This window comes from Pseudophryne corroboree, chromosome 4, assembly GCF_028390025.1.
Source record: "Pseudophryne corroboree isolate aPseCor3 chromosome 4, aPseCor3.hap2, whole genome shotgun sequence".
NCBI classification, from domain to species: Eukaryota; Metazoa; Chordata; class Amphibia; order Anura; family Myobatrachidae; genus Pseudophryne; species Pseudophryne corroboree.
Genome location: NC_086447.1, coordinates 84,116,112 through 84,127,910, shown reverse-complemented (window position 1 = coordinate 84,127,910; position 11,799 = coordinate 84,116,112).

The window sequence follows — 11,799 nt, the reverse complement described above, 5'->3', positions numbered from 1 at the left end:
CACACTCCTTATCTTCCAGTTCTAAGACAAATCATGAAGAAAACTTTCTCATCTGAATGGATTTTTCTTACATCAAGCTAAGTATTAATCTCACTATTAATCTCACTAGGTCTAATTGAAACACTATTTATAATTGACTATGGCATGGGTTAGTTAAATTCATTGGTAGCTTTTAAATGGTGATGGATTTGTACATATATATTGTTTACTTGTGACAAAGGCTACAGGTTGTTTAACAATGGCTTTCAGGAACAGCTGAAAGTCAACTGTTAGCTAGGTGGGTAGGGAGTGACTTTAAGTGATGTGGGTTTTAAGACCAATGCAGATTTGTACAGTACAAACAACAGGTAATATTGTTGCACTAGACCTAAAATGGCCACTGCTCCTCCCCCGTCCAAGTCATGTGCTTGGACACGAAATGAAGTCCAAGCCATGCGTCCAGTTTCACAAACACTAGCTCTATCTTTTGTCACAAGTGAATCCCAGATTATACAAGCACTGGAAGTTGCCCTGATGGACAATTCCCACTGCATGGTAACAAAGTTTCCACACACTGCGTCTTTTTCAGCACGACCGAAGCTTTGTTACTTCAGGCCTGTGTTAGCACTATGCGAATAAGATGCAGTATGGTAACCAAGCTATATCCGTACTATGCAAATTAGATGCATGCACCAACTTTTAAACGCTCTTTAAATTTACTTAACAGATAAAAAATCCAATCTGAATCAAACACAATATGACTTATTGAACCTCGTTAGCAACAATAAAGAGTGCACTGTAACATTTCTAGTATTGTGCGTTTTTGTTACACTCACAGGCAATAAATAAATCTATTGTCCCTTGATTCATATCAGCGCCTTACTGATAGCGCCAAAAATGGATGTGGTTCATCGGCATCAGATGCATCCATCCTTAGCCGGTAGACCACAGCGCGTCTGTACTGCTCATCATATAAGTACGTGATATCCCTGACGTAGCCCCCAACTGTGAATTTCCATTATTTCAAATAACCATTTAAATACCAGCGTTAATATATACTGCGGACGCAAGGTGCATCTTATTACCATATATGATAATAGTGCGCTGAACGTCGCAGCACTATGTCCCTTAAGAGAAAGCAAGTAGCCGCACACATGGTATACTGAGGTCCAACGCTCAGACATATATATATATATATATGTATTTGATATTAAAAATTATGCACACAAAACAACATATGTACAGTATATCATTCAGTATAACATGTATAAGCCTAAGTGAGTGGTACAGAGTTACAGTTACATAAGAAACAGTTACAGCCAGTATACATCACCCCATCCCACAGGACCTTCTTCCATTTCTTCCAGTGGGAGTTAACAGGTTGTTGGTTTCAGTCTCCTTCCATAGGCCCAGGAGAGGGAGGTTTCTAATTCATTGTGTGTTATTGGTCAGTTCACATGTAAGCAATGTCCAGTTTGAAGATGCAGGTACAGGCTTTAACCCAGTGGTTTCCAAACTTTTTTAAATCACGGCGCCCTAGAATATCAGAATTTTTTCACGGCACCCCTAGACCATAAATTTCTTATTGAGAAATTTAGAAAGAAATATTACATTAAGTAGATTGCGTTTATATGTCATCCTTAGGGTCAGTTGTGTGGTGAGGGACAAGATTTGCTTCTGTTTGGCCACATATTTTATGACTGGCAGCCACCAGCACTGGTTTTGCCTGTTATATTAACCATGAATAATTTGAATTGGTCCTGGACCACCAACCCAGGGCACCCCTGCAAGTGTCCTGAGGCACCCCAGGGAGCCACGGCACACAGTTTGAGACCCTCTGGATTAACCACTGAGATTCTGCCCACATGCCTTCTCAGGAAGTCCTTTGTTCTCATAAGAATGACTTTATATTTCATACATTTGTTCATAACTAATTGTAGCAATGTGCTACAATTTACCCATAGCTATCAAATTAATCCACACATTCTCCTGACCATTTTGACACTAAGCATGATATACTTAACTTGTTCCGTCCCAATAATACATATATATATGGTTTTACACTCTATTATATAAATACAATATAATACAAGTCTGGTGCTGGACATGTTTTGTCTATGTGTAATTTATGTGTTGTAAGAATATGTGTCTGTGTGCATCATTGTGGCGTTTCTCAGTGATTGCGCCTTTTACCGTATATACACCCACCACGCTGCAATACGCACACCGTGCGACTCTATGCATGATGTACAGTAAAGAAGCATGGTGCATCCATATACGTCAATTGCATCCTTACGCTACCACAGAGAAGCACCACTCTGTGTGTAGTTTGTATTGTCTTCTTTTTCCGACTTCGACAGTATGCACCGCAGCCGTCGGGTACGCCCACAGTGCCGCAACCCCGTCACCAGTAAACATACTTACCAGTCCCAGGAGCCAGTGATCGGTGCTCCTGCAGGACTGCTGGGCATCAGATCCTGTGCACTGCTGTGACCCCCAATGCTGTAAAGTGAGCTGACATTTTGCAGCATTTTGCAGCATCACTTTACAGCAGTGCACAGGAAGTCCCGATGACCGGCAGTCCACCCTGGAGCACTGTGATCAGCCTGTGTGTCCATCGGACACACATACAGTAGCTGATCACTGGAGCCCAGTACCCGCACGGTTTTCTCTGCCAGGGAACAGAGAGAGCTGTGCTGAAGGCTGCATGTCGCAGTGCTGCCCTGTGATAACACCAGCGGAGGCTGGCGTAATTATCACAGGTCTCATTACAGGTTTTTTTAACAATCTTTTTTAGCAAATTTGCCCAGATCGCATTTCCCATTATAAGTATTAGAAATGCGATCTGATTATGAACAAAAAATCTGATTACGAACAAAAAACAGTCCTTTTTCCATTTGTTTAGTAAAAATAATGTTAATAAATATGCCGTTAAACCATGATATCTTATGATAGGGAGCCACCCGCAGTCCCTTCAGTATAGTTACATGAATCGCAATTGTGCTGAAATCGCCATGAAGCGAGGTCTTACAATGTGTTCTCTTCAGAATGCAGTCTAAGTCCTGTCGGGGAGGGGGGGGGGGGGGGGGGGGGGGCGGTGACGAGGCATCGATGACGTGTTTTGTGGACGTCGAGGCACCAATTGGGGGGGGCGCAGTCCGGACAACGCAGGTATATCCGGACCACTTGTGGGGTGGGTCACAGAAGTGCTTGCATGTTAGCGGGGAAGGCAGAACCTGGCATGCATGGCGTACTTGCCCTGTGCTGGGTATCACCTTGCACGTTAGTGTAAAGGGTTGCAGTAGTGCGATTTTTCACACAACTACAACCCATGCTGAATTAGGCCCTTAGCACATAAGCTATTGTCTATACTCCAGCACGTTTACACTGAAAGCTAGAGGCTTTTTCCAAAATAGCAAGAGTATGTTAAAGACAAAGTACACACATTTTACACACTCAGTAGCCTGGCGTGATGGAGCATCAGGACCTTTTGTGGTTTGAGAAAATGGCCAGCAGCGGCGTGCATAACATCTCTGGGAAAGGCCACATAACTGGCTCCAACTTGAGCAGTTGGTTCTCCATTGGCAGTGTGCCATGGGTGAGTGAGAAAGTTGTGTAGGCAATAGTTCCGGGGAACGTTGTTATAGTACCCCAAATCATTACTATAATGTAGAGATGAGTGGTTCAGATTCCTTGGAATCCTAACCGCTCCATACTTCCGGGATCCAAGTCTTTCTGAGCTGCGGCTCAAGTTTTTCCGCCAGACTCGGATTCCACTCAGAGGCCAAATGTCATCCTCCCAGAATAGGATTCTCGCGGTTTTTGGATTCTGCATATGGTGCTGCGGCTAGGACTCAGTGCCACTTCACTCTCAGGCACACTGCTGTTTGCTGTGCTGTATTCTGCTGTATTGGCTGTGCTGTGTCATACTCCAAACTCCAGACCTACAAGTGGTTGTGCTTTGTATAAAGGGCATGCTACTGTATGCTGCGCTGTACTCTGCTGTAAATTAGCTATTATATGTCCTTCTAAAGTGACTGTTAACAAGCAGTACTACATTGTGTATTATGTGACTCACAGTCAGATATTCTTCTATTGTTTGTACTGTTTGGTGCGCTTTACTCTAGTGTGCTTTGTTCACATGCATATAAAAGCCCTGTGACCTCACACAGTTTGAACCGAGCTGTGAGTTAAAAAAAAACAATTAAAAAAAATGATATTGATCTATTGTTGGTACTGTTCTGTGCACTGTACGCCAGTACGCTGTGGCAATGTTTCTTTGATGTGCTATAAACTGCCTTGTGCTTGTGCTGATTCTCTGTCGCTTAGTAACAATCCAGCTTGATACAGCCTTTGGCCTAAAGCAGATGAAAACAATATTGTGAGTGATGAGGTGATCAAAATTGACGACACAAATCACGTCATCAGATCCCCTTGGACTGCGCACTTGTTCTCTGCTGTGGGCGGCTGAGGGTTGGGGGGGGCTGCTATAAAAAGCGGGAGACTTGCCCATCTTGCCGGGGTCCCGGAAGGGCTACCCAAGGCGCTGATTGCCCGATAGTTTATCTCTCTCCACTTTATCTCCCTCCAAGGCTTAGTACAGTACATCTCCCCCCAAAATGTACAGAAAACCCCCCACAGACCCATAGATGACCCCATTAGACTAGAAACAGTCACTGTGAGGAGCACTGCCACACAAGGTAGTCTTTATGTATGCAGGCATTATATTTGAGATTCGTAACAGTCACTGCAACAAAGTGGGGAACGATTACAAAAAGAAAATTGCATTTCGGAGACAGATGTTTGTTTCCATAACATACTCATTTAATAAAATCTGCGGCGTCACTGCAGTTTAATATAATTAATTCATGCTTCTGCACATTCCCTTACATATTGCTGCTTTCATGTTGGCCATAAGTGATTGCCATTCTCCCTTTATGCAATGATGCCGAAACCTTAGGCCGTCCTCCCACACAGCAATGAATAGAAAATCAAACAGCGACGCAACAATAAAGTTTATGAGGTGAGGAAATGTCTATACCTCAGGAATCCGCGTGCTTGTAAGTCTCTGGGGGGCTATTAGTGTGTTTGTGGGGGCTTTATGAGCTGCAATACAACCCTATGGAAATGCAGGCCCCCCACTGCTTTTTCATAGGCTGCTCCTTGTTTAATTAGTAAGAAGTGCTGGGTCAAATTTTGGGTACATTTGTCTGAGTTAAAAATAGTTTAAATGTTGCCTAGAACGGGCATAATGGTGACATTAATATAGATTTCTGGACACAGGAGCATGGTGACATTCCAGGGGGGTTGTTCTGAGGTTATTGTGAAGCGTTTTCAGAATATACTTTAATACTGATATACTGAGTATATATATTTAATATACTGAGATAATATAAATGCACGTGTCGCATAAATCCCACAGTCACACTTATTGTGGGTGTGGTATGACTTGTCGATAGTGATCATGTTGACATTCACTGGCCCTGGTGCTCTAGTGGGTCCGTACCTACCCATGGTGGCAGCGGCAGCTCCACCGTCTTCTTCTGGATCATGGCGGCCATGTAACAGTGACTTCCGGCACAGACCTGGGATACCACAGCGTTTCGGTATTTCTTCCCCTTATCCCAAACCCTAGTCCCATCCCTAACCTTCCCGCTAATGCCTAATTATAATCCCCCCCCCCCCGCAGCCTAACCCTAACCTCCCCCCTGCAGCCTAACCGTAACCTCCTTCCCACAGCCAAACCCTAACCTTCCCCCACAGCCTAACCCTAACCTCCCACCCACAGCCTAACCCACCCCACCCCCTGTGTGGATCATAGGGTCGACAGTAACTAGGTCGACAGTCATTACGTTGACCACTATTGGTTGACAGTGATTAGGTCGACACCTGAAATAGGTCGACACGGTCATTAGGCCGACATGAAAAAAGGTTGACATGACTTTTTTATATTTCTTGGGGGCGTTGTTTTCTTCGTAAAGTGACAGAGAACGCCAATTAGTGCACCCTGTCCCCTTTCATGGCTTGCTTCACTCGCCATGCTTTGGGCAAGGTGTCTTGCTTCGCTACTGCTGCGCTTGGCACAGGTTACTATTCCCAGTCGTAGTCCACGTGGATCGTAGAGTATGAAAAAGTTAAAAAATTAAGAAGAAAAAAGTAAAAATCTCATGTCGACCTTTTCATGTGTCGACCTTTACCACATCGACCTAGTGACCATGTCGACCTAATTATCATGTTGACCTACTGCATGCTGACCAATAGTGGTCGACCTATAGAGTGTTGACCTAAGTGCTGTCAACCAAAGGCCGGATACCTCTCCCCCCACAGTCTAACCCTAGCCTCCCCCCACAGCCTAACCCTAGTCTCCCCCCACAGCCTAACCCTAACCTCCCGTCCACAGCCTAACCCTAGCCTCCCCCCACAGCCTATCCCTAGTCTCCCCCCACAGCCTAACCCTAACCTCCCGCCCACAGCCTAACCCTAGCCTCCCCCACCTCCTAACCCTAACCTCCCCCCTGCATCCTAACCCTAATCTCCCGCCCACAGTCTAACCCTAACCTCCCCCCGCAGCCTAACCCTAGCCTCCCCCCGCAGCCTAACCCTAGCCTCCCACCCACAGCCTAATCCTAACCGTCGGCATCCTGAAACTGTCAACATTTTACATGGAGAAACTTCCGATGTCAACAACTTATCGACAGTTTGAGGATGTCAACTTCATGCCTGTCGACAGTTTGAACCATGCCAACAAACTGATGTTGACATTGTGATGTCGACCTTATGTAGGTCAACAATTATTACTGTCGACCCTTTGACTGAATATTGGTACGAAACTCACAATTACTGTACAGGGGTTTTCTCAATAAAAGGAAATCTATACCCCCTTCCCTTTCATATGGTATTTGTCTCATTTTGGGCTAAGTCCCCTTCCAAGAAACAAGTCTAGCTTCATTTTATCCATCCAGGGTGCCCACCCATTATTTACATACGATCTAAGCCCCCACAATTGATCAGCCTGGACTGAATTAATGACAGACACTCTCCCGGAGTTCTGTGCTTTCATTTCATGATCTGCCAGCTTTTGTCCTGGGCCCTGAATATTTACCAGAGCGGGTGTTGCTGGATGAGGCCCACATCTTACGGCCTCACCACAGTCTTTATTTTGACTTTGCACCGGCATCGCTGTGTAAAAGTCAAGGGTATGGAATCCATCACTATCATTAACTTAATGGGCTGTATGGATCAAGATGGAAACAGAGCGTGTACGGGCAGACTTTTCCACACTTTGTGGTAAAATGATCATGCTGTTTTAATTCTCTTAGGTTACCGTACGCCGAGCGGCACCTTCAGATGTTCTGATGATAGGGCACACGTCCGCCTGAGGTTCTCTGCGAGACCAGCCACTGACAGGGAGAGACTCAGCTGCAATAACAATTGTTGCTTTAGTGAAACATTAAACCCTCTTATGATTTCTGAAGGAGAAATCTTCCACCGGGACCCAGCTTCTTGTGTATTAGATGGATATTAGGCAAAATGTCTTATGGAAGTAATAAGTGCCTTAGATCTGCAATGTATCTGATCAAGGCCATGGTTGGAAGGGAACTGGCGGGAAACCCTGTGAAGGTGACGACGTTACACCTCCAGACAAGGCACTTATTGTGTATTCATATGGATGTTCTGCGCCTGAGAGAATTGAGGCATTAACAGCTGTAAAAACCACAAGGACAGACAATAGCGTATACTACAAATGAAGTATTACACGTGATCACATGTCTAATGGTATACTTTTTTTCTTTATTGTGTGGGTGCTTAAAGTCCTTGCACGCCACCATGTGCCGACACGTGGCACATTTAGGGCATCTGTAGCAACCCGGGGTTTTATTATAAACATTTGGTTCGTCTGCCATCCCCATTCCAGTGATATCTGTGCGTACCAATCGGTCCCTTGGATTCCGACCCCTCCTGAACGCAGCTACTGGTCTAATGTTTTTAAGCCCAGGGAGTTCTGGGTCAGATGCCACTATGGGCCAAAGTGCTTGAGAGGCCCTATGAATAATGGGACTGACTACCGAGTAGTGACTACTCCAAGGTAGGATGGTGTTCTCCATGCTGGTGATCGACTTCAACAATTCACCTCGGGACATACCCAGTACTTTTTGGTTTTGTACCTCAAGGAGTTGTCTATCATACCCCCGGTGCTCAAATTTGGAAATCATTTCATCCAACAATTGTGGTACTTTAGCACGGTCACCAGTGATACGGGCCACCCGCATCATTTGTGATGCCGGTAGGCCCTTCTTCAAAGCAGGAGGGTGATGGCTAGAATCTAAGGGATCGATTGGTACGCACAGATATCACTGGAATGGGGATGGCAGATGAACCAAATGTTTATCATAAAGCCCCGGGTTGCTACAGATGCCCTAAATGTGCCACGTGTCGGCACATGGTGGCGTGCAAGGACTTTAAGCACCCACACAATAAAGAAAAAAAGTATACCATTAGACATGTGATCACGTGTAATACTTCATTTGTAGTATACGCTATTGTCTGTCCTTGTGGTTTTTACTACATAGGCCAGACTATGCGTAAGTTAAGTGAAAGGATGGCGGCGCATCGATCGGTCATCAAATTGACGCTTGAAGGGAAGACGGTCGACCAACCGGTGGCACGTCATTTCAAAATAGCTGGTCACAAATTATGTGATCTTAGATACTTTGGTATAGATCACGTACCACTCACATTGCGGGGAGGTGATAGGGCTAGATATTTGCTTGAGAAGGAATCAAGATGGATCATGAGGTTGAATACGTTTGCTCATTTTGGTCTTAATGATACAACTGGAATGCCGTATAATCATGTTATAAGTAGGTGTAGGGCTCGATTGTAGGTTGGGAGTGCCTTATCTTAATGGGAAATTGGGGGTGCATTTCTTTGTTTTGGTGGTGCTGTTCTCTGTATATGGGAACTGCATTTAAGAATTAGTTTTAATAGAGAATTGGTATAGGTCTGTAATGGTCCACATTGAGTAGTGGTAAGATGTCATAGATTATTGTAATTGTTCGTTTGGGTCTTTTTAATGTATATTTTTTTTGCTGGTTTTTCATGTTTTTTAGTTATGTTTTGTTTTTGTCTTTGGTCCCTGCCAGGCTGTAGCTGCAAGCCCCGGGGGAACCGGTTCCGGAGCTGTAACACCGGGTACTTCCTGCTCTGCAGACAGTGGGGCTGGTGACGCGCAAGCTGTGCGTTGCCTTGGCAACATGACGTCGGGAGCGGAAACGGAAGTGAACGCGGCGGCCGTGAACGGGAGCCAGGGGGATGGCGGCGGAGTTTGGCGGGACCCATACAGGTATTTAAATGTATGTTTGTCTGTGTTACTCTTATCTTGTATGGTACGGAGGACGGAGCTGTAGCTCTGAAACGTGCGTCTACCTGCAATACAAGCTTTGTTGTTTCATTCTACCTGTCTCCAGTGCCGTGATTTTTGAAAGATATATGTTGGACTACACTGGCACGGGGACCTGTTGTTCTTTCAGAGCAGGAGTGCTGGCTGCTATGGACAATATATATAATTATATATATATACGATAAGGGCGGCACTCCAAGGATTTATGTAAATTCTAACGTTTCAAATGTTTGTATTCCTTGAAAACAATGTTATAAGGTCATGCAGCGTTGGAATTGATACCTGTGGCTGTGACTTTTTGTCCTTACTGAGTTTACATATATATAGGGCCAGATGTACTAACCCTTGAAAAGTGGTAAAGTGGAGAGAGATAAAGTACCAGCCAATCAGCTCCTAACTTCCATGTCACATGGAGGTTGGGATTGCGTGACCGGCGGTCAGGAGATGGCGGGATCCCGGCAGCGGAATGCCAGCGGTGGTGGGCGAGTGCAACAAGCCCCTTGCGGGCACACTGCGCTCGCCACACTGTGGTCGACACAGATTCTATTCCGTCCCTATGGGTGTCGTGGGAATAGTCCCTGTTGGTTGGCATGCCAACCAGCGGGATCGGGATCGCGCAGAATCCAGGGGTCAGTAATGTAACCGGCGATCTCCTGACCACTAGTCACATAACTGTATCCCGTTACAGGCTGTGTTGGAAAAATGACAGGAGCTTTATCACTTTTCAAGGCTTAGTACATCTGACCCATATATCTAGGGAGAGAGAAAGAGAGAGAGAGAGAATTTCCTTAGAAAGTCGTAAACATAAATTCAAATTACTTGAAAGTCTCTGATAAGGCCACTTATTCCCTTTTATTAAAACCCCTCTAAATGTGGCACATTATAGGGGGGTAAGTACTAAGCAGTGATAACAGTGGAGAAGTGAGCCAGTGGAGAAGTTGCCCACGGCAACCAATTAGCATTGGCGTAACATCTATAATTTGCATACTTTAAAAATATACAGAGCAGCTGATTGGTTGGCATGGGCAGCTTCTCTACTGGCTCACTTCTCAGCTTTTATCAAAGCTTAGTACATATCCTCCAATCACCAAGAATAGTAACCGTAATATCAATTTTATTTTTTCCTAATATTTGAGTTTTTTTAGATTTATCTGTGTCTTAGATGTATGATAAGAGTGAGGAGATGCTGGGACTGTCAATTGTGTGTGTTTCTCAGGCCTAGTTATCAATAGACAGGAACAGGACTTGTTTTCTATCATTGCCTAGTGCAGTGACAGGAAACCACCCCGGCTCCACTGGTGTATCTATACAGAGCCGGCCTTAGGCATAGGCAAACTAGGCAAATGCCTAGGGCATTTGGTATGCTTAGGGGCACCAGCAGCTTCTGCTGATTAAAATGATATGCGACATGCCTATATTCTGTGTGTGACTGCGGCTGTATCTGCATACGAAATGCTACATTACAGTGTATTCCTGGAAATCACTGTAATGTAGCATTTTGTATGCAGATACAGCCGCAGTCGCACACAGAATATAGGCATGCTGCATATAAGTTTAATCAGCAGAAGCTGCTTGTGCAGCCGAGCCACAAAGTAATGCAAATAATGTGATGCATTTTCATAAACAAATGGCGCCCGACATTAGCAGAGCTGCCAGCTGACTCATGCCACACATCTCCTGCAGAACTAGCGGCGGTGCTAGGGGGCACCAGCCAAAATCTTGCCTAGGGCATCATATTGGTTAGGGCCGGCTCTGTATCTATATGAGCGCAGTGCGTGCAGTGCACATTGGCCACCCGGGTCCAGGGGGGCCCACACCGCACACATTCTTTCAGTACTTACCCTCTGGAGTCCCAAATCAGCAGCACTGCAGACACCTACCTTAAATTCTCGGCTTAATAAATAGACCCTGATGGGTATATTTACTAAGGTGTGAGTTTCATAGAAGTGAAGATGTTGCCCAGAGCAACCAATCAAATTCTATTTCTCATTTATGAAGCACCTTCAAGAAGATAATAGCTAGAATCGGATTGGTTGCTATAGGCAACATCTCCACTTCTATGAAACTCACACCTTAGTAAATAGACCCCTAGTAGGTCTATTTATCATTCATTACTTACACAATGCGATCTGGGAGCGATATTAGTGCTTAGAATGTGATTATACCGGTGCCATGTATTACTGAACAACCGCTGGGACAGGGAACCTATCCCTGTGAGTAGAAGCAGGAATCTTGTGCATGCGCGGTTCAGCTGACCACGCATGCGCAGCAGCTATTACCGGAGAGGGTTCTGGGAGAACCCACTACCGGCTAAGTTTGCAGTGTGTAGTCCATAGGCTATCTTGGTAAATCTGGCAGCATTGCATCCCCTATAGAAGTCTACAGGGGTTACGGCTGCTGGCGGGAATAGAGGGATCACA